We start from the raw sequence: 26,333 nt of genomic DNA, 5'->3' as shown, positions 1-26,333 counted from the left end.
ATAAAGGATTATGGTTTAATGTGGTACGAGGAGCCAGCTGATAGAAATTGTGTCAGTGATTACTTAAGTTTACTGTAAATGAATAATGCAACTGAATAATGTTATGCTGAGGCAGCTCAGCTAAACTAGTTTACCTTGTACACATAGGCCACCGTCCACATCTGTCTACATCTGTCCTTCCGGTTCAGAAACAGCTGTGACTGAGGAAGATTATAGCTGGTGAGGAAAATGTTTAGACTTCATCAGGCTGTCGTGTGTTTATCTGGTTGTAAATTCTGGTTGTAAATGATGTGATTGCTGCATTTTATGCTTGTTGGCTTCAGTTGAATTTTTTCTTTTCTAATGTTAGTGGAATCCCATCAGGTGAAGCTGCTGTTGACCTCTTCTTGTTTTTACTGTTGCAGCAAATATTGATGTTAACAAATTATATTTATGTTAAATCGGCATCTAGATAATTTGCTGACAAAATGACACAGTGGTGTTTCAGATTACCATGAGATCATGAGATGAATGGTGGGGTCCTGTGATGGTTGTATCCAGTCTTTTGGTGAGAGTTGGAGAGAGAAATCCTGGTCTGGTAGCTTCTAGCTGTGTGTGGACAACATCTGTCTGTATTGAATATTAAGCTTTGCTGATTAATTAGGGATCTGAGGATTCTGAGGAATCCTTCTATATAAAAATATTCGTTGTCTTTGCGCATGCAGAGGCGCCTGCAATGCGATCAAAGTTTCAGTGGTGGGTCGGATGTCTGGTGGGAGAAAGCATTGTGTCCTTCATGTTTTTGCTCTACAGCATCTGAAACACTTAAATATCCTTGAAAAAAATTTGCCAATCGACTTGAAAAACTTACCATTGCATTTTATTTCAGGACAGTACCGTGTATTTGTGTTCACAAAATAGAATAAATTGTCTGCGTTCTGTGTAGGACTAGATTCCTGACAGAGGCCAGCTGTTCTGTGCCATCTGTTTAAACCAGTATCTGTCTGGATGTGGACAGCCTCTCCGGGCTTTAAGTCTGATGATGAACTTGTACGTTCTGTATACTTGAGTGCCGTCATTTTAACCTGGGAATTCCTTATGGCTGAATGTGGTGATGTGTACCATAAGTAACTAGATTCAGGACGTAAGTAATTCTTAGTGATAAAGCCATGCTGCAGGGCCTCATGTGGGGTTATACGTTTCTTTGGATCCACCTCCAGCATCTTCTTGAGGAGGTCAATAAAAGCCAAGTTGTCCCTAGGGCCATCATCTATCTGGCGCAACCTTAGCAGGTCATCAAGGGATCCTACCCAATTACAAATGCTTTTATAATTCCTTCCATGCCTTTCCACGCCAGCATAGTATTCCAGTGGTGACTTTAGCCGCCAGACAAAACCAGTAGAGTCATGGGTGAAGGTAAAATATTTCTTTGCATGACATCCATTCTTGATTAAATCCATCTTGGGCATCCCCTGCAGGTGTACGATGCTTCTCATGGTTTCATATACAGAATGTCTAGAATACAGCTGACGACCAATAAACAGTTCTGCCAAAACACAGCCAAGAGACCACATATCAATACCTTCATCCAGTGGCAGGCCTAAAATGACCTCTGGAGACCTGTAACCACGAGCCTGACGTTTAGCTCCCACCGTCAGCTCGGATTTCATAGCAGCTAGACCAAAATCAATCAGTTTCAATTTAAAAGGCTGTAATTGTTGGTTCACAAGCATAATGTTGTCTGGCTTGATGTCTGTATGAATAATTCCCCTGCTTTTCAATGCATTCAAAGCCACCAGCATCTGCTCAGCAATAAATCTGATCTCATAGACGGGCAGCAGCTTGAATTTCCTATCACACATAAAATCATGTAAGCTTTGGTCCAGTAATTCAAAAGCAAAGCAAATTTTATGGTTGTATCTGAAGCATTCGTAAAACTTGACCAAATTGTTCCTATCAGGGTCCAGTTGTCTGATTTTCTCTAACATTCTATACTCTTGTTCCGCTACATGGCGATACGCATCCTTCACAATTTTCACTGCTACAACTTCTTGGGTGTCCATTTTTGTGCAGCTAAACACATCTCCAAAAATTCCTGAATTCTGGGGTTCCTCGATCCGATAACCGCCGTGTGTAGTAGGAATGATTACTGCCATTTTCTCTGAAGATTTCCTCGTTTCTCCCGCTTCCTTCTTCATTTAGCAGAATCCGTTTACAGCCAGAAAAGAATGCCTGGTTGAATGTTCCTCTTATATACACCTTATAGGTCATCTGTCCTTTGATGCGAAAGGATGACGTGTGTGACGTCATGAATTGCCATGGCATCGCCACGCCACGCCCATCGCACACCCCTCCCCTTGACACACAGCCGCGCGTGCGCACACACATACCTAACTAGTCTACTGTGAGGGTCCAGCAGGCAAAATCCTCCGGACTCCTACGGCAAGCCGTTTAACTTAATTTAATAGCTAAACGTGGCTATCCAGAACTAACATTATAGATATGCATAATGTAATTTTGACTATTCGTAATTATATTATAACTTGTAAGAATTTTAATTAAAGATATCTACAATTTCATTCTGACTAGTCAAAAATAAATTACAGATATCTGTAATTCATTTTTAACTAGGCGGAATTAAAATTCAAGATATCTCAAATGTAATTATGACTAGTCAGACTTGTGCAAGACCTTGATCATGCGTGCGCGTGAAGGAGGGGCAGCAGAAATGGCGGTTGCTGTTGTGGACAAGTGTAACAGGTGTGCTAAAATACTATACATTTTACTAAAAATCCCTCTTATATGTCTGTATATGCTTTGTTCAGTATTATGTTAATTATTTTTCAGTAAAGCACCTATTTTATTGGTGAGCTTTTATTTGTATGTTTGATCCCGGTTTCCTTTGGTGACGTCACTTCCTGTTCGCGCTCCGCTCCTCAGTGTGCTAGCAGCCCCGCTGAGGAGAGGTGAGTCTGAGAAGTGCTCCAGCATATATAACGTGGGAAATGTTGAAATATGATTTAAAACTCTTCCAGTCAGTCTCATACCTGGTTTTATGGTTATACTGTATGTACTGTATGGATGCAGTACAGAACTCTTATTAAGACGTGTTTTGTACAAGAGGTTTTGTTTACATTTTGTTATGTACATGAAGTAACGTGTACTATCATACGATACAAGGAAAGTTTAAGCTATCATGGACCAATGTTGGGAATATACAAAACCTACTGAAATATTCTGGGTCATAGCTGGATAACTACTGTCTTTCTCCGGGTGGGAATTATATTTCGTTTCAAAATCTTTAATTTAGCTGACAAAGGTCTTAATTTTTCTTTCGTTCTTTTGTTTGACGTTGTGAAGTTACGTAACGTCTACTGATGCATATATTTTGGTGTAATTTATCATAACGCTGAACCCTCAGTCCTCCTGCTCCTGCACACACACACACACACACACACACACACAGAGACATGCATTGCTGAGTGTTTCTTTGCTATATTTGTTCAACTGATCAATTTATTTACTCATTTAACATACCAAGTATTCAGTCAGAGCCTTCTTTTTGTTTAACACAAAATACACCTCCATCACTACCTCCTCCTCCTCCATCCCTGCTGTGTCCCTGCTTCACCTGCAACGTGGGGTGACAGACTTGATGTACCAGGGTTGGTAGGATCCTACTCCAGTGATACTGGGCCTGGCGCACTCATTCAGAACCTTAACCCAAGTGAGGAGCAGCATCTCCCTGGTCACCGTCTAAATATACTTTGGAGCAGCCAACTCTCCCTCCTCCTCTTTGGGGAGGCGGGTGTTCAATGTCTGCTAGGTTTAGTTGTAGGATTGGTTTTATTTAATACAGTGGTTTTCAGTTAAATTATCTCAGTAGAATATGTGATAAATACTTTATAGTAATATTAAAATATTTTCCCTTTTGTTTCAGGACGGCGAGGGCGACCAGTGATTCATGTAACCAGGGACCAAATTAATTTTCTTTTGAAGCAAGGCCATACAGTGAAAAGGGTGGCAAAAGTTTTGGGGTGTTCTTCTTCATTTTTGTATAAGAGGTCAAAATTGCTTGATATACCAGTGAGGAGCAGATTTTCTGTGATTGATGATGAAGAACTTGAACGTCATGTAAGACAACTTCAAGACGAGTGTCCAAACTCAGGATATGAGGTAGTTGATGCTTTACTGTATTCCAAAGTTTTATAGCATAAAATCATAAAATTGTATATTTATTTTAGTAATGGATATTATTAAAATTTCAGATGAGAGCCTTGTGTGCAGATGGACTGCTGGTTCAACGATGTTGGGTGTGTGAGATGTTGGCTCAGATAAACCCAGCAGCTACTGCTAGGAGATGGAGCAGCACTGTGGCAAGATGAGTGTATCATGCACCTTACCCCAACACAAGGTGAATTCATCATAGTAAAACTGTTGGTTAACCACAGTCTGTGACCTCTGTGCTGTAATGTAGTCACAGCTAGTCAGGTAGTCAACATTTGGTCATGAGGCCAACAAATCAGCCAGCAAATATAAAACAGACTATGGCTGTGTCCGAGTATCCACACTACCTCCTAACTCCTCATTCACTACATGGAGCTGTATTATACAGCACGCTATATAGTGTTGGCGATTTGGACACGATTTGCTTCTCACCACAGATCATGTGACTACCAGCTGTCACCACAGCAATCAAAAAGCATCATTCCAAATCCGATCCAAACTCTTGTGTGAAAATATTTTATTTCTTTAAATAGTATTTTATTCTTTCTTTGCTGCATATCTGTTCAAGATTCAAGATTCTTTATTTGTCATTATACAAGTGCAGGACACAAGTACAACGAAATGTATTCCAGTACAACCCGTCCGAGAGTAGACAGCAACAACATGTAGACACAAACAGGATCAGGCAGCCTGAGGCAGCAGCCACAGCGCGGCGCGCCTGTATTAGTATTAGATATAGATGGAAAAGATAACATGAGGCTAGAGGAAAAAGGCATCTCCACGCTGGGCCTAAGGGCCAAGTGTTGAGATACAAAAAAACACACCTCAGTACATGAAAGCACATAATTCAGACATTCACAACTGTAAGAGCCATTTTTAATGTTGTTAATTTGCCCAGTAGGTGGCGCTAGTTAATTGATAGCACCATGTAGGTAGGAGCTGTCTATCAGGTGACAGGTGTTGCTGTACGGAGGGAGCAAACGAGTTTTTGACCGTTGTCACTTTCACTGCTTGTATTGTTTGACGTGATGACTGGAATTTACGTTGGAGGTGGATCTGTACTGTGGATTATTGCCAAGAAAACGACGACTCGTTTGGATGAGTAATAAATCTTAAGCAAAGAAAAATGATGAAGTTTGGATATGTTTTCATTCGTCAGTCACACAACGGAAGACAGTGACACGGCGAGCGCGTCAGTGCCCGGGCAAACAGCGCCTCAGTGGCTTTAAGCGTAGATTTAGCTGCTATACACAACATAAGAAACACCTGGCAGGAGGGGAGCGGGGTCTCCCATCGCAGCTGAACATGAGCGCATCCAGTCGACCCGCCGCCCGGGAGGGGAGGAGGGGGGGGGTCAACCAAGGCAGTGAAAATCTTGGTGGAGGTGTGTCTGTGGTGGTGTATGTGAGTGTGGTGCATGTGTGTGTGCAGTAAGTGAGCCTGTGAACTTTCTCCAGTCTCTGCCACCTGATGATAGTGGGGTGTCCCTGGGAGCTGATCCAGGTTCAATAAAACAGTAATAAATTCATGTTCTTTAGCCTGTCGCCGATCAATTTGCTCGCCGCCGCCTCGCGTCATTTTGAGCTCTTACCACAATGCATTGTGGTCTATATTGACTTGTCTAGTGACCATTGATGCTCACTACTTTTCAAGTTGCATTGTGGGTAATCTTGAGTGCACTACTTTTTTCTCTCTGGACATTCAGACACCCATAGAAAATTGAGTGACCACTAAATAGGGCACTATTTAAGGAATAGTGAGGACATTCGGACATAGCCCATCTCTTCCTTAATGTCATTTTAATCAGTCTCAAGAAAACTAACAAAGATCCAGCTCCAGTATAAGTCATAAAATATATTATTTAGGAAGCCTGTTTAAGAATTTGAATACTGTTTTACTGTTTTTTCTCCCAATTTTGGTTTACATGAGCAGTGCTGCCATTCTTGGACAAACACATTTTTCTTATTACTTACGATAGCAGTGCTGTTTATAGTATAACTGTGGTGATTTGGGAAATCATGGGGACAACACAGCAGCAGTGTCCCGACTTCTCACACAGGCTACCTAATGATAGCTTTTAAAATAATCTCTCAGCTTAAAAACTGTGTATCCACAGATTACATATGGAGCACCACAGAATTAGGCTTTCATTGAAGCTGAGGTTTGATATTTTATGTGACGACTTGAAAACCCACAAAAAGTCACCGAGCCTCAGAGTTTGGGCCTTTCCTCTTTGTCTGATGAACCATTAAATTTGCTGAGATCCAACTGAGACGTTTTATAACTTTATTACATAAAAAGGTAAACTAACTTAATACAACATGCACTAACTCAATTTGAAAGCAAAGAAAATAAATCACAGCACTTGACTAGCAACAGAAAATACAGCGATCCACTCACCCTGTCTACCAGAGAACCACCACCCTTGTGACCAACCTAAACCATAAAATCACTGTGATTCACACTAATGCAGAAACAAACAAAACCAAAAAAACAAACAAACAAACAAACAAAAAAACAAACAAACCAAAAAAAAACAACACATTTACTTTACCAAACATTTATGGCCCCAACACTTTCTATTCACTGAGTGATTTTTCCCTCATGATTCTCTACAGCCTTAACAAATGGACCTATGCAGTGATCATCTTTGTTGGCTAACATCTGTTTAACTGGACACTAAAGTGTTAACATGTATGACCCTGATGACCTGTTTCATCTGTCTTCATTATGTAGGCAGCAACTCAGCTCTTTCTTGTGGTAGACTATTAGAAATGGCAGTGATGACATTTAACACTGCGTTGTAACTGTTTGATGTCCTTTTTAAATATGTTGTTTCACACTTTAACTTGTTACTTGTTTATTAAGTGTTTGTTCTTTGTATTTATCATTGTAGATGGTTCATGGTGGCACAGACGGACTCTCGGCTGATCACTTACCTGAATTACAGCACAGACAGCCACCACTGTGCTGTCTCACTTCCTTAAAGCCACTTGTCTATATGGACTACCATCCAGAGTCTGATCAGATTATGGTGGTGAGCACTTACAGGTGGCCCTACTCATGAATCCTGTGCAGGGCATTGAGTGTCGGAGTTTCATAACAGGGGAATCAGTCCACAACCAAAGAATTGAACGTGTTTGGAGGATGTGTTCTTGCATGTGTTGTAATCTTTGTACAGCACATTCTACACTCTTGAGGATTCACAGCTTCTTGACCCACAAACTTTCTCTCCACCTAATTTTTCTCCCCGAGATTCAGAAAAGCCTTGAGCGCTTCAGGGAGGCCTGGAACAACCATGCTTTGCGCACAGAAATCAACCGAACACTCAAATCTGGACGGCAGGCATGCTGTCAAATATGGAAAGGGACAGAGCCCAAAATGTGGAGGTGGTTCTGGCACAGCGTGGAACTAAAGTCTTTACCAACGACTGATGATGATCTCCCAGCTTTAAATGTAGAGTCAGCCAGCAGCAGCAGGATCTATCTCTCATGCCACTGATGAACAATGCTGTGTTATAGCTCTATTGTTTCTCGTTTTTTTTATTTCTTTTTATTTATTTAAAATCACAGAGACATAAGATGTTGTATTATTGTGTGGTGCAGCCTACTTGTTCATTGTCTTGCAAATACAAGATATTTTTCTACTGTATTGTAAAGTTTAGACATCTGTTCCCACTGGGATCCTAGTTAATGGTGTTGACTAGTTACACGTGACACTTGTCTAATGAAGGTATAAAACAAACATTGATTTGAGGATTTTTTTCATCACATTTTAGGGTGGAAAGAGAAATAGTTTGTTTTGATTCATGTGATGTAACCCTGTGTGGTATTTGCTTCCACGTCATGGAACCTGGTGGAATATTGATGTTATTGATGTAAATACATGATACTGAGATGTTTTGGGGTCTCTATGATTCAGTTTCAAAATTGCTGATAACGTTGTACTTTCATTTATATATTTTTGAAGATTAATTGTGTATAATTTTCATTGTTTGAAGAATAATTATTATACTTACTTTGTTTGTGCTTTAACTTTTAAATTGCTGAGTCTTTAACTTTTCTGTGTCAGAGTCAAATTTATTAAAGAAACTGAACTGAAATCAGAAAATTTGGACTTTTCTTCTTATAAAAATGACTCCAAACAGTTAATTCATTCATTAATGTGTCACAATGTTGTCACTTTTCACTCTTAATCATTTTCTCCACTAAATGATCAGTTTGGTCCATAAAATGTCAGAAAATGTTGAAAAAGGTTGATCTGCATTTCCCAAAGTCCAAGATGACCTCCTCAAACATCTCATCTAGTCTATAACTCAAAGATAAGCTGTTTACTGTCAGAGTAAAGAAACTAGAAAATATTAACTTTTAAGAAGCCTGAAATCAGAGAAAAATGCCTTTTTTTAAATGACTCAACCCAATTAAGCACTTATAAAAATAGTTGGAGATTTAATAATTAATATCTGCTTAATTGATTAATTGCATAATAGGATGCAAAGTCTACTTTCAGTCAGGTGACACATTGAAGCATGAAAATTTGTTTTATTTGTCACCCTTTTGTAGAATTCTGTCATGAAACAATTTTGGTTGTTTTAGCACTTTGGTATATAAAAATGTGATTTACTATAGCTGTAAGGTGCTGGAAAACCTGTCAAATTCACCTTGAAAAGTGACTTCAGAAAACATGTGGGAACTCTGTAGTTTAGATGTAAAACAGCTTTTTGTCTCGGATGTTGTATGTTAGCTTTGCAAATATTCATTTACCGCTGGATACCTATTTCCCCCAAAACGTGATGAATGACATGGACACAAGTCATCTAATTTCTCAGAATCCGCTGGTTACGTATTTCTAATTAGCAGTTCTTTAATTTAAAATAATCCAGGAAAAATGACTTTATCCGGATTTTTAAACATTTTTAACATAAACTTTAAACGTTCTTTGAAATAAAAAACATTAAGAAAAAGAAGCATTAGTTTTTAGATGGGGATGCTATACCATGCATCTCTGTCCACTTGAACTACTACTGGGGTGATCCTGTAAAATGTGCACTGGTAAAAGAACTGGACATATTTCAGCAGTGGACATATGAGTTTCAAGGTTGAAACAATCCATTTATTAGTTCATTTCAACATTTTATGCTCAGACTAAAGCGTTGTAAACATTCTAGAAACACTACAAATTAATTGTTTGTAATCATACAAACATTGTAAGAGCATTGTTAAAACATTGCAGAAATCAGCACGATGAAAGTGCAAAACACTAATTTAAACACAATTAGCTAAACAAAGTGCTTCATCTCTGGAGTCCTCTTTCCTTTATATGTAGCCTAACAGCCTATAGTCTGTTCACACAACCCCAAAAGTAGGTGCCTGCAGAATTCCCTCTGTCATATATTTCTTGAAAATGTCATAACCATTATGTACGGGTAGGCGGAGGATGATGAGGCAGGTATTTGTTGTCTTGGTGGAGGAACTGGATTTGTGGACGGTATGGAAATCCCAGCAGAGGAACTGTTGAGGCTCCAGAGTTAAACTCCAACACCTTCTCAAGGGTGATTGGACGGCATTCTCCTTCTGTAACACAGGAAAGTGGTGAAAAAATACACGGCATATTCAGAGCTCAGAAAGGTAAGTCAGGCCTTTTTTTTTTAACCTGTCCTGTCCAGCATCATAGCAGCAAAATGATAATCTGGTTGCTGTATCGTGCTGAACAAATTTCTTCGCCAAGGGGAGGCCTATGGGTAAGGCTCAGGGCCGGACTGGGAAACTTTTTCAGGCCAAGAGTCATTCATGCATCAGGCCACCCTGGTCTTGACCACACACGCATGTTCACACACCCACACCTAAATGCATGGGCACAAACAAAACACATGCATGTGCGCGCGCGCGCGCGCACACACACACACACACACGTTTTTGGTTGATTCAAAACGAATAAAATAATAATGTAGACAAGACAATCTCTTTATTTCTTTTTTAGATTGAAACAACAACTTAACAAATTATAATAACAAAAATAAACTGCTGTAAATATATGACTTTGTCCCCTGCTCTGACCCACTTATAGGTCTGGACCAAGGCCGGCTTTACGCAGGGGCAAGAGGGGGCAGTGCCCCCTCAAACAAACATTCTGCCCCCTCAATCAAATGCGCCGAAATGGGCAAATCTCTCCAAACGCTCTCTCCCCTCTGTACTGAACTCTGTGTGTCGGAGCTTCACAGGATCCATTGTACTGTCTTCAACAAGTCCTTCCCACCACCACAGAAAACAACCAATCAGTGTTTAGTATGCAAATGAGTTGACATACAGCCTGATCTTGCGGTGTCATATTTCTCCCCCTCGTAGAGAGAGCGGCTGCTGAGCTCCAGCGGTAAAACTTATAGAGTAAAGCTCTGTTAAATGTGTTGTAGCGATACTGAATAAATACTTATAATAACAGACGTATTTATTGCATCTATTCTGTCAACTGGGGTTTGTTTCTGTTCTATTTAAACGTGTCTACGCCTGTTAGTAGGAGCAGTGATCAATCACGCACGGGCCATAGATGTGACTGCCTCCTCGGTACTAGACTGAGGGAAAACGAGCTGCGCATATGAGACCCCTCAAGCTCCGCCCAGCCTTTAGTTCAGCATGCTAGTTTGAAGAAAAAAATAACAGAAAGTTTCACTCTACATTCCCGCTGCTTTCAGCAGCTCAGCTCAGAGCTTCATGTATGCCTCAGCTTAAACAGACGACAATGTGCATTTCCGATCTTGGAGAGTTGTAGTTAGAAAAAAAAAAAACTCCGGCCACAAAACCCACTTTGGAAAGTTTCATTCAGTCCTCCTGCATGATGCATCCATTTTTTAGAGCTTTTAAAAAAGGTAGTGCTGATTCTTTAATCATTATGGTCTATATACAGACAGAAACAAACACACAGATAGTTGAGTTTATTGTTATTAGTTTCAAATTTATTCAAAATGCTTAGACATCTAATGGCTGTCCAATAGGGCAATTGTTATTTTGTTGGTTGTTAAAGCTTTGATAATGGATCATTCTTTTCTTTTTTCTTACTTCATTTTGTTATTGATATTTTCTGTTCCCCCCCTGAGGGATTGCCACCTTATTGTGGTCAGGGGGTTTGCGTGCCTCAGTGACTCTAAGAGCTATACCAGCAGGAGCTTTGGTTTCAGGTGGGACACCCAAGCTGGACAGGTCTTAGAGTAGAGGCCTGACAAAGTGCAATCCATTTCTTTGAAGTTGGACTCCACTAACAGCACAGTTCCGTTAAAGAAACACTTAAAAAACAACAACAAGAAAATGCTGAAGTATGTACTCATAATGCCCCCTTCAAATTTATGCCTGCCCCCTCATGTATGCATTCCTAGAACCGGCCCTGGTCTGGACCCCAAAGTTTTAACAAACAAACAAAAAAAAAGAGAAGAATCAAAATTAGAGAGCAAAAAACATCTGTCATGGTTATCAACTTTCAATTGTAAGTCTCTTAAAACTTAAAATTGTAAGAAAAGTTTATGAAATACATAAATCAGTGTCATTAAATATTTTATATGCATTTAAATATTTGATAAATTAATTTACTTTTATGTATTTAATTCGAAACCTAGTATTGTTCGAATATATTTAATCACTTCACCATTTTATTGATCAAATTAGCATATTTTTCCAAGTCCCTTTTTTTGCTGTATTTAAATCTACTACATATATTGTGTCTGTCAGCCTGACTTGAGCCTTTAAATGTGTTCTTGTAGGAGTTGATTTGATTACATTCTATGAATTATCAACATATCAGGCCTCTTGTTTTATGTGAAGTGTCACATACAATCATATATATAACACATATATACAATGATATATGTATCATTGTGGTGGTGTCATTGCATCATGTCATACTTTAAAAGGTTTTAGCTGTTAAACTGGAAGCAGATCTGGTTTAGTTATTCAATATAAATTATACCAAAAATGAGACCAATTAAACCAGTACGGTGTTCGAATGGGCCCCGGACCAGTTTGTACTGGAAAAGTTGGGCCCCAGTGCATGAAAGGTTAAGAACCCCTGGTGTAACCTATGTCTTATTTATCTTCATTTCAAGGCAAGGGCTACACAGGCTACATATTTACACTGTGAAGCCTGAAAGTGTACAGCCTCAAGGACCCTTGGGTCCTTGGACCTCATACTGTGTTTAAAAGAGGATTTTGTATCAAAGTTTTGTGTGTTTTTTGTAAATAACTTACTTGTAGACGCATCTTTTTTTTTTAATGGTATGGGGAGCCTGAATAAGTCTGTGACTTTAAGGCATTTCGCCGCATCATCCTCCAGCGCCTTTCTTTTTCTCTCTCTCTCCCTCTCGGCGCCGCCTTTCCTTTTTCCTCGTTGGGAGGAGTCCATCCCGTCGTTTGCTAGCAGTAGCTACACCCCCACACCGTAGCACCAGACACACGTCTCATCCCTCGACACGCGCTGTCTGTGTGGTTGCTACGGACTATTAGGGCGGGTGTTAATTGTAATAAACCAATCGTCTTGCCCTCCTTACATTCTACTGGCCTGAGTGGCCTCTGATTGGCCTGGCCTGTCTCCTGGGCGGGAAGAGAAAGAAAAGGAAAAAAAAAAAAAAAAAAAAGAGACGCAGGCCAGCAGGCCAATCCTAGACCGGCGCTCCGGGAATACTCCCGGTTCTCCCTATGGCCAGTCCGGGCCTGGTAAGGCTCCTCTTGATAATCTGATTAATTCATTTATTTATTTACTTTGAATCATGGAATCTATGTAATCTTGCTGGACCTGACCGGAGGGGACAGAAAAGATGAAAATAGCAAAAAGAGCAAAAGGGAAAGAAGAAAGGAGACAAAAAGATCACAGACAGAAGGAAACGACCCTTCAATCCACACCATCACCAGACAACAAACTGTTACACCTGTACATGAACACACCAGAAAATTTACTACAACTTTTACAAAAGCAGAAACACACACACAGAAAAAAAAACTAGTCATTAAGAGTTTTTAAATAATAACCAAATCAAAAATACATAACAGCAACCAGATACTAACTCACAGGAAAAATACAAAAAAAAAAAAATTTTAATAATTATCACTTAGTATTAAAACCCACTGGACAACTCAGTGACTGTGTCAGCATGCAGAGCATGAGAAACAAGGAGCGATCAGTGATGAAGAGTGGTGAGTGAGATCATGCAAATGTGACCACGCCTCCACGGAGGCCAGAGGGCAGACCAGGGCCTGGGCCGGGCCCTCAGCAGCAGACCCGGAGCACCAACCCAAGCCACCCCACCACGAAGATGACTCCAGCCCCACCCGAAGGGCGGCAGAGGAGAGCCCCAGCAAGAGCCCCCCACGGTCCCGGGGCACAGGCCCCAGTGGGCCAAGATCAGCAGCTGCCGGCCCCACCAGGGACCGGCCACCCAGGGCAGCCCAAGCGAAGGGCCCAGGGCCCCAGGAGCCCAGAGGCGGCCACCCCACCCACCAAAGGCAGAGGGCCCGTAACATGCCTAGGAGGACCAGGCCCCCCCAGACAACCACCCGGCGTAGGCCAGCACACACCCCAATGTTCCAGCCGCACACCCCGGGAACCAGGGTGCTATCAGCCCCCTCCCCCCACACCCCACAAATCCCAGTAGTTCTTAGTAGTACTTGTTTCATTCTACCTAAACAGCTAACAGTCCATGATGGAGTCTAAGAACACTCCCTGAGGGGTAAAAGAAATTAAATGTTCATCCTTCAAATTAATATGAAAATGTAGAACTACAATGTTAGTAACTTTTGCCAGCATACATTTTGTTTGGACTACTGTGCAGTGCCATTCACAAATAAAAGCCATACACTGTGTTTAAAGTGATATGAACTACATAGTACACTCCACAAAGCAACGGACGAGTCTTAGAAATAGTTTCTTGTCAAATAAGATCTTCAAAGACAGCACAGTTCAATGGCCTTCTGTTTACATGTCTGAGCTAGTTATGTGTAATTTCTTAAGTTTCATCTGTATGGCTGTTATAGTTTAACACATTTATTATTGATTATGTGGATTAAATTTATTTTGCTTTGTATTTGTTACTTTGGAACAATTTGGAAATTTCAATCACACTGACGTTGAATATCTGTGGTGAACAACATGAAAGCATCAATCAAGTACATTTTTGGTAAAATATTACAATATAACATGAGCAAGTTTAAGGTTCTTCTACCAATGGTATGCATGAGCAGACTTCACAATGTCACTTCAACTATGACATCAGCATTTTTTTCCTGCCTACAGGACAACAAAATCATTGTAGTTATGAAGTACATGACATTATTACTAATGCAATAAATAAATATAGCCAAAAGCATATTGTCAGGTTTTCTCTGGCTCTTCTGTTGCTGTCCTGCACAGAGACGTCCACTTCAAACAAAGTGCACAGGTCCTTCACGAGAAGTGGCCTCTCCTCACTGACGAACAGGTTGTAGATTCTTTCTCATCTCTTCCATTAGACCAAGCGTTGTTAACCCCTCAACAAACCTGTAAAACATATGAATTTATGTGTGACTTGTACTGGACTAATGGCTAATGCGGGGCTTACTGGTCCAGGGCACCTCTGTATCCTTCCATTGACAAAGAAGTCTGCAGCAGATTGGACAACATAGTCCTTCTCCTCCAGGCTGGTCACATGTCTCTGCTGCCTCTACAACAGCACTGTTCGCCTCTTGAACCGTTGTTGCTTCTGGTATCTAAAGAGCGAGCGAGTGAGTGAGTTGCGCATAAACAAAGACAACAATGATTAAAACACTGTTTAGGAGAGTCTAGAAGCTAAAACTGGTTTATAAAGATATTTCCCCTTTATAGATGTCAACAGTTATATTGCTATGAACAGAACAGGTGGATCAAGAATAACAGAATGTTAAAAGAAAGCAGCTTAAGGGGTGTGTCACAACAGACTGTATGTTCAACGCTTAACATCTTTAATCTCCTGCTTACTTTGATTAACTGTTCTCTGAAGTTATGGTCACCATCTTCATCTACCATGGTGGCAGGTGTTGGTAGCCCACAGATCTGCTGAAAGAGCCTTTCGGTGAAGAAATGTGGACCAACTCCTCCATGAACGACACACACAGCTATCACACACTGATACAGAGAAAGCAAAGTTGACATACCACAGCAGTTTTGGTGTGAGAGCCAGTTCCGCGCGCAGCAGTAATAGTCTCCGCGGCAGCCGGAAGTCAGGTGACCTGTCAACCAGACGAACCTTGCCCAAAGCTGGCTCTACGCCTGCTTAAATATGTCGCCCCCCTCCACTGATTGGTCGATACTGCAACCACTCACCTCATACTGCCACACATGTATAAACTTACAAACTTACAAACAGACGCTCAGCTCAGAAAGTTCTGCTTGAGGCAGGTAAGTGACACTAATGCTGTAGGTGACGTAGTTCCGGGGAGACGGCAGATTCAAACTAGGCGTGCCCAAACATTTATACTTTCATTCAATTGTATCTTGTGCCAGCCTGATCAAAATATTCTTTAAAGTAGGAAAACAGTGTCTTTAAAAGGTACACTCTGGAGCACAGCGAGGAGGATTTGGCCAGCCTGACAGATTTTATAGATCGTTGTTACGACAGAATCGTCATGGGGAAACCAAACAACACGTCCACCCCCTCCACCTCATCTAAGTCCAAGAGACAGCAAAATGAGGATTCACCTGGAGCTATTTCACCAACGGGGAACGACTCAACAGATGTTCTGACCTCTATAGATAAAAAACTCAGTAGTTTTGATGCGCGTTTGAGCCTGGTAGAAATTCTCCACAAGGAGTTCCAGGCGCTACGTGAATCACTAGAATTCAGCCAGAAGCAGGTGGAAACTCTGGCTGTAGAAAATGCTGGTCTCAGAGAGTCGGTAAAATCCCTCACCGAGGGCTTGACCCGTCTCTCGGAGGAAAATAAGAAGATGAAGGAAACGGTGATCGATCTGCAGGCGCGGAGCATGAGAGAGAACCTGGTATTTGCAGGGATTCCAGAGCAGACGGAGGAGGACCCCGAGACCACGGTGAAAAACTTCATCAAAACCCACCTGAAGCTCCCGGAGGAAACGGTGAAAAACATCTCCTTTCACAGAGTCCATCGGCTCGGCGGGAGGAAACCCGGGTCCAGCAGACCAAGACCTATTGTAGCGAAGTTCGTCAGCTTCAAACAAAAGGAGCAGGTGAAGAACCAGGGCCGCGAACTGAAGGGAACCAACTTTGGAGTAAACGACCAATATCCGAGAGAGATTCTGGACCGACGAAGAGTCCTGTTTCCCATCAGGAGGAAATCTATCACTGAAGGCGCTCGCACTGTCATCGCGGTGGATAAATTATTTATTAATGGACAGCTGTACCGCGACCCGGACATCACTCCGTGGCTCTACTGACTTGGTATGTGCTTTAATTTTCCTGTTTTCTCACTAGATCATGTCATATCCATAAAACTGCCATAAAAGATAATTTAGTTAACAGTAAATCCACTGCCCGTCTCCACTACACTGTTCTCAGCACAGATGCGTTTTTTAAATTACTTTTTTCCTTTGGCACTGTCGCTCTTTTCACTCTTTACACTTCTTCTCTCCGACCCTTTAACGGTTAACGGTAACACTTGTCATTATATTATATACACATCAGCACTTTTCATGATTCACAGGAACACACACAGAACAGCACAAGCGCACACACATCCCTGTCACAACCAGCTGGCAGATACACATGCACGCAGAGAAGCAGTGGGATGCACGCACACACGCTTCAGTAATATACATATAGCCTCATTTCTGTGGTTGGTTCATGAACAAACTCACATTTGTCACTTGGAATGTGCGTGGAGATGGCACAAGGGAAAAGAGGTTAAACATTTTTAATCGTTTGCAAGAAATTAAAGCAGATATAATATTACTCCAAGAGACTCATTTATCAAACTCAACAATAGATCTTCTCTCAACAACCCAGTTTCCACACGTGTATTCAGCTTGTTATAATTCTAGGCAGAGAGGAGCAGCAACTCTTATTAATAGAAGGTTAAATTTTGACATAGATAACACAATCATAGATCCAGAAGGCAGATTTATAATAGTTACATTATCTATTAAAAATGTTAAGTTATGTATCGCAAATATATCTGGTCCAAATGTTGATGATCCGTCCTTCTTTCACTCCCTCTTCACCTCACTCTATGGTCACTCAGATAACACACTAATTATAGGAGGTGATTTTAACATTATACTGGAGAAAAAAAGTACCACAGGAGCTCATCGAGTCAGGAAATCCTCAGAAACTGTAAAACATGAAGGATTTTGGTCTCTGTGATGCTTGGCGCTCTCACCATCCCACACTAAGAGAATACACCTTCTTCTCTTCAGTTCACCATTCCTATTCTAGATTAGATTATTTCTTAACTAGCAGCTTGCTGATGAATGACATGTCAGAAATCAGAATCCATCCTATTAGCATTAGTGATCACGCACCAGTATCATTCACTCTGAGATGTAAGAGCAATAAACCAGCAGCTAGAAACTGGAGATTTAATACGTCATTACTTAAAGATCCTGAGTTTATCAGCTACTTTAAAAGAGAATGGTCCTTATATCTAGAAAATAACGACTTGCCAGAAACTTCAGCGTGTGTTCTTTGGGAAGCAGGAAAAGCAGTAATGAGAAGGAAAATAATTTCCTTTTCTTCTCATAAGAAAAAGAAGGAAACTTTGAGAATTTCAGAGTTAGAACTCAGAATTAAATCCTTAGAGGAGCTTACCATGTCTCCCCAGAAGAACACACACTAAAGGCTATAAGGAAAGCTAAACTTGAATTTAATGAAATAATAGATAAAAAGACGCAATTCTTGGTGCAAAGACTTCGATTGGAGAACTTCCGGGCTAATCAGTTAAAAACAAACAAGGAGAAATCAACCATCTCCTCTGTCAGAGATCCTGAAGGAAACATCAGCCACGACAAGATAAATAACACTTTCAAAGAATTCTATAAAACATTATATACATCACAACTAACTACAACAGATGACAATATTGATAAATTTCTTAGTAACATCAATTTTCCAAAATTAAAACATGAAAATAAAATGGTCTTGGATTCCCCCCTTTCAGTCGGCGAACTCCAAGAAGCTCTCCAGCATATGCCCAACAATAAAGCTCCAGGTCCAGATGGTTACCCAGCAGAATTCTACAAAGAATTCTGGACAATGCTGGCACCCACTTTCTACAATATGATATTAGAAATAAGGGAAAAACAAAAAATACCTTCAAATATGAACCTAGCCAATATTACTCTACTATTAAAACCAGGTAAAGACCCGACACTTCCATCCAGTTACCGTCCAATTTCATTAATAAGTGTAAATCTCAAAATAATTAGCAAAGCTTTGGCCAAAAGAATAGAAAAAATAACCCCTCTAATAATACATCCTGACCAAACAGGCTTTATTAAAGGTAGACATTCCTCTACTAACATGCATAGATTAATTAACATCATAGATTATTCTACTCTACATAACCTGGAATCCACAGTCATTTCTTTAGACACAGAAAAAGCATTTGACCGAGTAAACTGGAAATTTTTATTTGCAACGTTAAACAAATTTGGGTTTGGGTCATCTTTCATAGATTGGATAAAAATATTATATAACAACCCAAATGCATGTGTGAAGACCAATGATCAAACCTCTACAAGCTTCTGTTTGCAGAGAGGCACCAGGCAGGGCTGCCCGCTTTCTCCATCACTCTTTGCTATTTTTATTGAACCCCTAGCTGCTGCCATAAGACAAAATAAAGAGATTAAAGGAATCCATGCCAAAAATATAGAACACAAGATAAGTCTTTATGCTGATGATGTATTACTTTTCCTCCAGAACTCACCAACATCTCTCCCCCAGACAATCACACTTATTAACACATTCTCATCAATATCTGACTACTCTATTAACTGGTCTAAGACTATTATTATGCCCATCAACTGTGACCTACAAAACATACCCAATACTACAATACAGTCTGGAAACATTAGATATCTGGGCATAAACATTTCCCCCAGGTTATCAGAACTAACAAAGCTAAATTATGTCCAGCTACTTAAAGCAATAGAGGATGATCTCTCACGGTGGAGGCGCTTACCCATATCACTCATGGGGAGGGTTGCCACAGTTCAAATGATGGTTCTATCTAAAGTAAACTACCTGTTTTCAATGATACCCACTAAACCATCCTCCAGCTGGTTTAAGTCACTGGACTCACATATCCTCACTTTTTCCATATAAGTTTGCACCCCTCTGGAACAACCCTGACATCCTGCAAAACAAAAAGCTTATCAATTTTACTCAATGGAAAAATAAAGGATTAAAACAGAACATATAACAGAAAACGGAAACTTCTTGTCATTTAACATTCTCACTTCACAATATGGAATCAGTAGCAAAACATTTTTAGAATATCACCAGCTTAAATCTATTATATGTAAAAAATATACCATTAATCAATTAAACTTACAGCTACCTATTAGGGTGGCAGAATTCATGAATCTCAATGCCCCAAAGCTATTATCAAAAACATATAGACTATTATCCAAACTAGAAGACTCAATCTGTCTTTCGACTTCAGAATGGGAGGGTGACTTATCCAGTAACTTTAATAAAGATAAATGGTCACAAATATGTTTAAACATCTTTAAAATGACTAAGAATTCAAATATGTAACTAATACAATTCAAAATTCTGCATAGACCTCATTATACAGGACAAAGGATGTTCAGGATGGGTCTGTCACAATCAAACATCTGCACACACTGCAATGAAAACACACCTGACAACTATCTCCATGCCCTGTGGTCCTGCACACCTGTCCGCAGGTTCTGGCTTCAGGTATGTGTGGACATATCAACATGGTTTAAATGTAATATTCCTACAATCCCCGCACTATGTCTACTAGGTGACTTGGGTGACATTAATATGGCAATTAACTCTGCACACATGATACGCACAGCATTATGCATTGCAAAGAAAACTATCCTTGTGAACTGGAAAAACAAAAGTAATCTGTGTATTCTCTTAGTTGACCACATCAGTAGTGAGACAATGTCTGCCTCCTCAAAGAACTATTTAGCTGAATCTCATTCCCTCTGGTCCCTGCTTATGTCCATCACTTAGTGTAGGTCAGGGCTACTCAATTCGGTCCTACGAGGGCCGCAATCCAGCAGGTTTTCCATGTATTCCTGCACCAACACACCTGAGTCAAATTAGGTGGCTCTAACAGCCAATCAGGTTCTACACAATAACTCATTAATTTGACTCAGGTGTGTTGGTACAGGAATACATGGAAAACCTGCTGGATTGCGGCCCTCGTAGGACCGAATTGAGTAGCCCTGGTGTAGGTGGAGGACTGTGACCTCGTTGCTATGGGGGCTTGGGAAATGGCCAGGAGTGACTGGTGGTTGCGAGTTCTTTATGGTTGCCCTTGGTGCAGGACCAGGCTGCTCTGCAGTAGGGGTGGCTCTGGGTCTGGCCTCGTCGGGGGCTGGGGGGCCAGCGGTTGGAGTCGCCTCATGGCGGGGGGTGAGGCCACTGGTGGCACCTGGGTTGGTGGGCGTCGGTCCTGGGCCGGGCGGCCGGGCTATTCCGGGGCGGGCTGGGCGGGGGTTCTGGGCTCTGGTGCCCGGGGGTGGTCATCCTCCCTCTGGGGTGGTGGGGTCCGTGTGTGCCGGGGGTCTGGGCCTGCCCGGATGTGCTGCCGTGGTGTGGGTTGGTGCATGCCCTGGTGTCTGGTTGATGCCCTGGGACCCAGGGTATGGCCCAGGGGCAGGGGGGGTGCAGGGGTTTGAAGGAGGGCTGAGTGGGATTCGGGGGATTATAGGGGGAGGTGCTGGAGTGTAAGACAGGGATGCCTGTATGTTGTGTGTGTGTGTATGTACTTTGGATGATGTTTGTGTGGATGTGGGGGTATGTTTGTGTGCGTGTGTATGCATGCGTTAGGATGAGTGGGGGTGTGTCTGGGGAGTGAGAGTGGGAGGGTTGGATGCTGTGTGAGTGTTTATATTGTGTGGGTGGGGCTGAGAGGGCATATATGAGTTAGGATGAGCGGAAGTGTGCAAGGAAACAGGTGTGTGCATGTGTTTCTGTGTGTGGTTGGGGCGGGGTTAAGTGCACTTGTGGGGGTGGGGGGGGCTGGGCGGGCCTGGGGGTGGTGGGCCGTGGGTCTGCCGTGGTCCCCATCCTCTCATTTCCCGTTAGGGGTGTGGGAGGGTGGGTACTTTCTAGGGTTGGTGACGGCTCACTGGCTGTGGTCCCTGAGTGGCCAGGTCATGGGGAGCGGCCTCTCCTGGCCTGTCTTGCCCTGGGGGGCCTCCTGGGGAGCGGGGGGGCCTAATGCCACTAGAGGCTCATCATCCAGAGGGAGGTTTGCTTCCCTCTGGACGTACATCCCCGGACCCCTCTTACTTACCTCTCTCTCTGTCTCACACACACACACACACACACACGTAGGGAGTTGGGAGGCGTGGAGCCATGCGGGGTGGAACGGAGGAGACCATTCAGTGGTCTCCTTGGATGCACCCCGTGGCGACTCGCCTCTCAGTTTTAATTGCACCAAGACACCAAAACACAAGAAACACAACACACAAACAACACCTGGGGGGCATGTCATATGGTGCATGTCGGGCGGGGCCACTTAGGTGGTCCGGCTCCCAGCTCATTGCGGTCACTGCCCCTCAATTTTAATTGCACACAACACACACTACCTAAACAGTCAGGAGCGGGGAGGGAGAGGGTATTGGGGACCTCTCACAACCCTGTTCCCCCTGTGTGTGGCCGGGGGCGGGCGGGGGGAGATGGTTGCCCCGGGGCCGGGTCCCGGGGTGGCTGCACTGGTAGGCTGCTGGCTCTGTGGGTGTTAGGTCAAGGGGGGGGTGCTTGGGGCTCGCTGTCCTCTGGTCCGCCTGGGGTGTCCCCCACGGGGCATGGTGGGTGGGTTGTGTGTGGCGTGACTGTGTGGTGGTGAGTGATTGTGGGTGCGGCGTGGGGGAGGGTGTGAGTGTGGGGTTATATAGGGTGCAGGTGGGGAGTGGGGCGAGGGGGCCGATAGCACCCTGGTTCCCGGGGTGTGCGGCTGGAACATCGGGATGTGTGCTGGCCTACGCCGGGTGGCTGTCTAGGAAGGCCTGGTCCTCCTGGGCATGTTACGGGCCCTCTGCCTATGGGGGGGTGGGGCGGCCGCCTCTGGGCTCCTGGGGCCCTGGGCCCTTCGCTTGGGCTGCCCTGGGTAGCCGGTCCCTGGTGGGAGCTGGCGGCTGCTGATCTTGGCCCACTGGGACCTGTGCCCCGGGACCGTGGGAGGCTCTTGCTGGGGCTCTCCTCTGCCGCCCTTCGGGTGGGGCTGGAGTCATCTTCATGGTGGGGTGGCTTGGGTTGGTGCTCCGGGTCTGCTGCTGGGGGACCGGGCCTCTGGCCCTGGTCTGCCTCTGGCCTCCGTGGAGGCGTGGTCGCATTTGCATGATCTCACTCATCACTCTTCATCACTGATCACTCCTTGTTTCTCATGCTCTGCATGCTGACTCAGTCACTGAGTTGTCTAGTGGGTTTTAATACTAAGTGATAATTTTTTTTTATTTTATTTTTCCTGTGAGTTAGTATCTGGTCGCTGTTATGTCTTTTTGATTTGGTTATTACTTAAAAACTCTTAATGACTAGTTTTTTTCTGTGTGTATGTTTCTGCTTTTGTAAAAGTTGTAGGAAACTTTCTGGTGTGTTCATGTACAGGTGTAACAGTTTGTTGTCTGGTGATGGTGTGGATTGAAGGGTCGTTTCCTTCTGTCTGTAATCTTTTTGTCTCCTTTCTTCTTTCCCTTTTGCATCTTTTTGCTATTTTCCATCTTTTTCTGTCCCCTCCGGTCAGGTCCAGCAAGATTACATAGATTCCGTGATTGATTGGTGGTTGGTCCTCATCAGCAGCCTCAGGTTCTCATGTTGGGCTTCCTTCGTTAACTGACCCTTCACCATTGTCATCTTCATCCACAAACACAACGTCCAATTTTGCTTCAGGGTTGAAGTGCCTACGTTTGAATGCACGCAGGCTACACAGTAGAAAATTTATTTGGTTGCTTGTTGGACAGAAGCTTCCATCAACCTTGTTGACCAGTTTTTTCAGTACGGTCTGTAGATTAATTCTGCAACCAAATAAGTTCATGTGCCAAATGTACCACATTTTATGACTGTTTAAATCCATGATTAAATGTAAGAAGATATAAGCATCACACCGACTGTACATACTAACTTTGAGTCAGTGTGAGTTCATCATGTGATATAGATAAAAAAAAAATCTACACACACATACAAAAACAATATAAAGGCAATTTTAATAAGTAAAAACAAACTCATCCTCAGGTCCTTTGAGGTGATGTAATGATACAGGAGACATATTTTGTGAAACTGGCTCCTCTTGTTCATCAAGAATAATGATTGGTTCCTGGTCAAGCTAAGGAGTGAGGGGTGGTTCATTATGAAGAACTGGGAGTGGTGGCTGGGTGGAGGACTCAGACAGCTGTGGCTGACCAGGAAATGCATAGTGTAGAGCAGAAGTTTTGCTGACCTGAGAGAATTTCCTAATTTGAAGACAAAAATGCACAATACATGCCCTTGCATGATCCAAACACACATTCTGTTTTCATTTAAGACAGGAAAATAAATGCAACATACATTTACCTGTACAACCAGATTTGAAAACCAAAGTACATATAGAGTTGACGATGCTTTTATGCCATGACCCATTATTGACCCGGAGGAACTGCTCTCAACTGATCTAGATGATGTAGCTTCTTGCACCACAAAGATTTCACCGGCCATCTCATGTTGTCCTACAAAGTCAAACAACACCTAAAAACATATTACACATATGGTTATACCAGCCAAATCTGACAACCCAACGAACCAATGAGGAGACCATTGATATTGTGTCAAGCTGAAGGCCTCACCTGAATTTCCTCATGTTGATGTGTCCATTTGGACATTTAAATTTTAACATCATCTGAGGGGTCATCACATGCAGCCATTCGCTGACGTCTGGTCTCAATAGCCTGAAATGTGATTTTTTCATTAAAATAATGTCCTGCTGGTAGTTAAATAAACTAATATCTAACAAACACAAACCTTCTTTCTTCACAGGCCTGATAGGCCAGTTTCTTGTTCTCCTGTTAAAAGAAGAACATAAAAAAAAATTATGTATGTTTTTGTAAGCGCATGTAACAAAATAAAACTTTAGGAATTTGACCTTTTCCTGATCCAACAATAAGGTTTCATTATACTCCTGGTTTTGCTGGGCACGTGTTGCTCGCCATCTTGAAGAGCCTAAAGTAAATCTTTAGAAATGAAGTTTTATCACTAAGGTTCAGAAACAGGACCACAACACCATGTTCTAGACTCCTCTTGTTCATTTAACCACCTGTGTTTCCGACAAACCCAAATCACACGTGTCTCATTAATTAGCTGACCGACAAGACAGTCCCAGGTTCAGCGTCATCATTCAGGAATCCCTCCACAGAACCACAGGAGGGATGAAGCATTGAAGCTCATCGAAACACACCCCCAACCTGAATCTCTACCCTCAGGTTCCTAGTCCCACAGCTACATCCCGCACGCCTCGACCCCTTCACCCTTAAATCTTTATTTGTATAGCACTTTTAAAAAACAAGGTTTACTAAGTGCTGAACAGCACACAGCAAAATAAGGTAATAAAATCAACAGAAAAGACACATAGATGAGTACATTTGAACCCTTCATCCATTATGCACATGACTCATGCTATCCTAAAATTCTGTCACCAATCCAGATAAACTGCCTTTTATACTAAAATTGATATGATCTTTGTTAGTGAAATGGAATTTCTCACCAACCAGTACACACACACACACACACACACACACACACACACACACACACACACACACACACACACTATACATAATAGATAAAATAAGACTGTAAGATTATACACAATAACAAAATGGTTTACCTGGTCTGCGACCACATGTTGAACTTGGGTGCTCTCAGACACAATCTCATCTTGAACTGGAGCGATTGATAGTGGTGGGAATGAGTTCTGGGACATGGCAGAGGATGTGGCTGTTACCTGGCAGTACATAGAATGCAAAATTACTCACGCTTCAGTAAGAGAACAAGAAATATACAGTAATAATATCTTTGAAAATAATCTCTCTCTTGGCCTGCCAACTTTGGCTCTTTTACAGCATCCAAAACTTAAATGAAAAATTATCTTCGCCCTCTTGACTACAAAGTGCACATTGGACATAATTAAAATACTTATATGTGATCGGTTTAATATGGCTTACCTGATGTGAAACTTCATTTTCCTCAGTCACTTTTGAGGTCTTGGTCATGGCAGAGGGTGGCGATGTTACCTGAGGGTAGACAGGAATCCTTCTTAACTTCCCTTATGGACATTACAGACAACACTCACTTACATGACTGTAGGTATCATATACTTAAATCCCTATATAATTCCATACCTGACAGAGGGTAGCTCGGGGAATGATGTAAAGTCTGCTTTTACTGACTGTTTTTAGCTCCTTAACAGAACTAACTTGTAATTTCTGGATCTTAAGTTCAGATAAACTCCAGTTTAACATAATCTTTGACTTTGTATGTCTGGCCTCCATGGACTCATTCACAGGTTTTCCTGAAAATGGAAACATCAGCATCATCAGTTTCTAGTGGCAGAGTAACACATTCATGGCTGCTGCAGGCAAGATCTTTCACAACTAACAACAAATTATATAAAGCCTGTTTGTTAAACCAGACAAAAAATAATAAAGTTACACAAATCAAAGAATATATGACTGACATAGTTAACATAAGATCTACATCTGATTTATGGATATCTGTAATTCCAATTAAAGATATCTACAATATAATTTTGACTAGTCAAAATTCCAATTCAAGATGTCTACAGTGTTATTCAGGCTAAGTAAAACTCATTTTAAGATATCTCGAAAAACAAATGCAGATATCTTTAATTAATGGCATTTGGAGACATCTTGAATTGAAATTATGCCTAGTTCAGAATTATTTTGTAGATATCTTTAACTGGAATTACGGATATC

The 26,333-nt window shown here is 42.0% G+C and overlaps 3 long non-coding RNA genes across 3 annotated transcripts; 2 read left to right on the top strand and 1 right to left on the bottom strand.

Annotated features, from left to right (window-relative positions):
* The first annotated feature begins 2,911 nt into the window (after positions 1–2,911).
* Positions 2,912–8,302, top strand: LOC121641969. The gene is made up of 4 exons (XR_006010822.1): positions 2,912–2,945; positions 3,920–4,155; positions 4,248–4,393; positions 7,103–8,302. It is a non-coding gene; the product is annotated as an uncharacterized LOC121641969 (long non-coding RNA).
* Positions 8,303–10,898: 2,596 nt separating this feature from the next.
* Positions 10,899–20,594, top strand: LOC121641887. Its single transcript, XR_006010813.1, has 3 exons — positions 10,899–10,970; positions 20,374–20,378; positions 20,584–20,594. It is a non-coding gene; the product is annotated as an uncharacterized LOC121641887 (long non-coding RNA).
* Positions 20,595–25,283: 4,689 nt separating this feature from the next.
* LOC121641096 lies at positions 25,284–25,827 on the bottom strand. The gene is made up of 3 exons (XR_006010651.1): positions 25,740–25,827; positions 25,563–25,631; positions 25,284–25,342 (listed from the first exon to the last, which is right to left on the bottom strand). It is a non-coding gene; the product is annotated as an uncharacterized LOC121641096 (long non-coding RNA).
* Between the last annotated feature and the right edge of the window lie 506 nt (positions 25,828–26,333).

This window comes from Melanotaenia boesemani, chromosome 6 (genome assembly GCF_017639745.1).
Source record: "Melanotaenia boesemani isolate fMelBoe1 chromosome 6, fMelBoe1.pri, whole genome shotgun sequence".
Lineage (NCBI taxonomy): Eukaryota > Metazoa > Chordata > Actinopteri > Atheriniformes > Melanotaeniidae > Melanotaenia > Melanotaenia boesemani.
The sequence above is the reverse complement of the archived record's forward strand: the minus strand, read 5'-3'. Positions and strand labels throughout refer to the sequence as shown.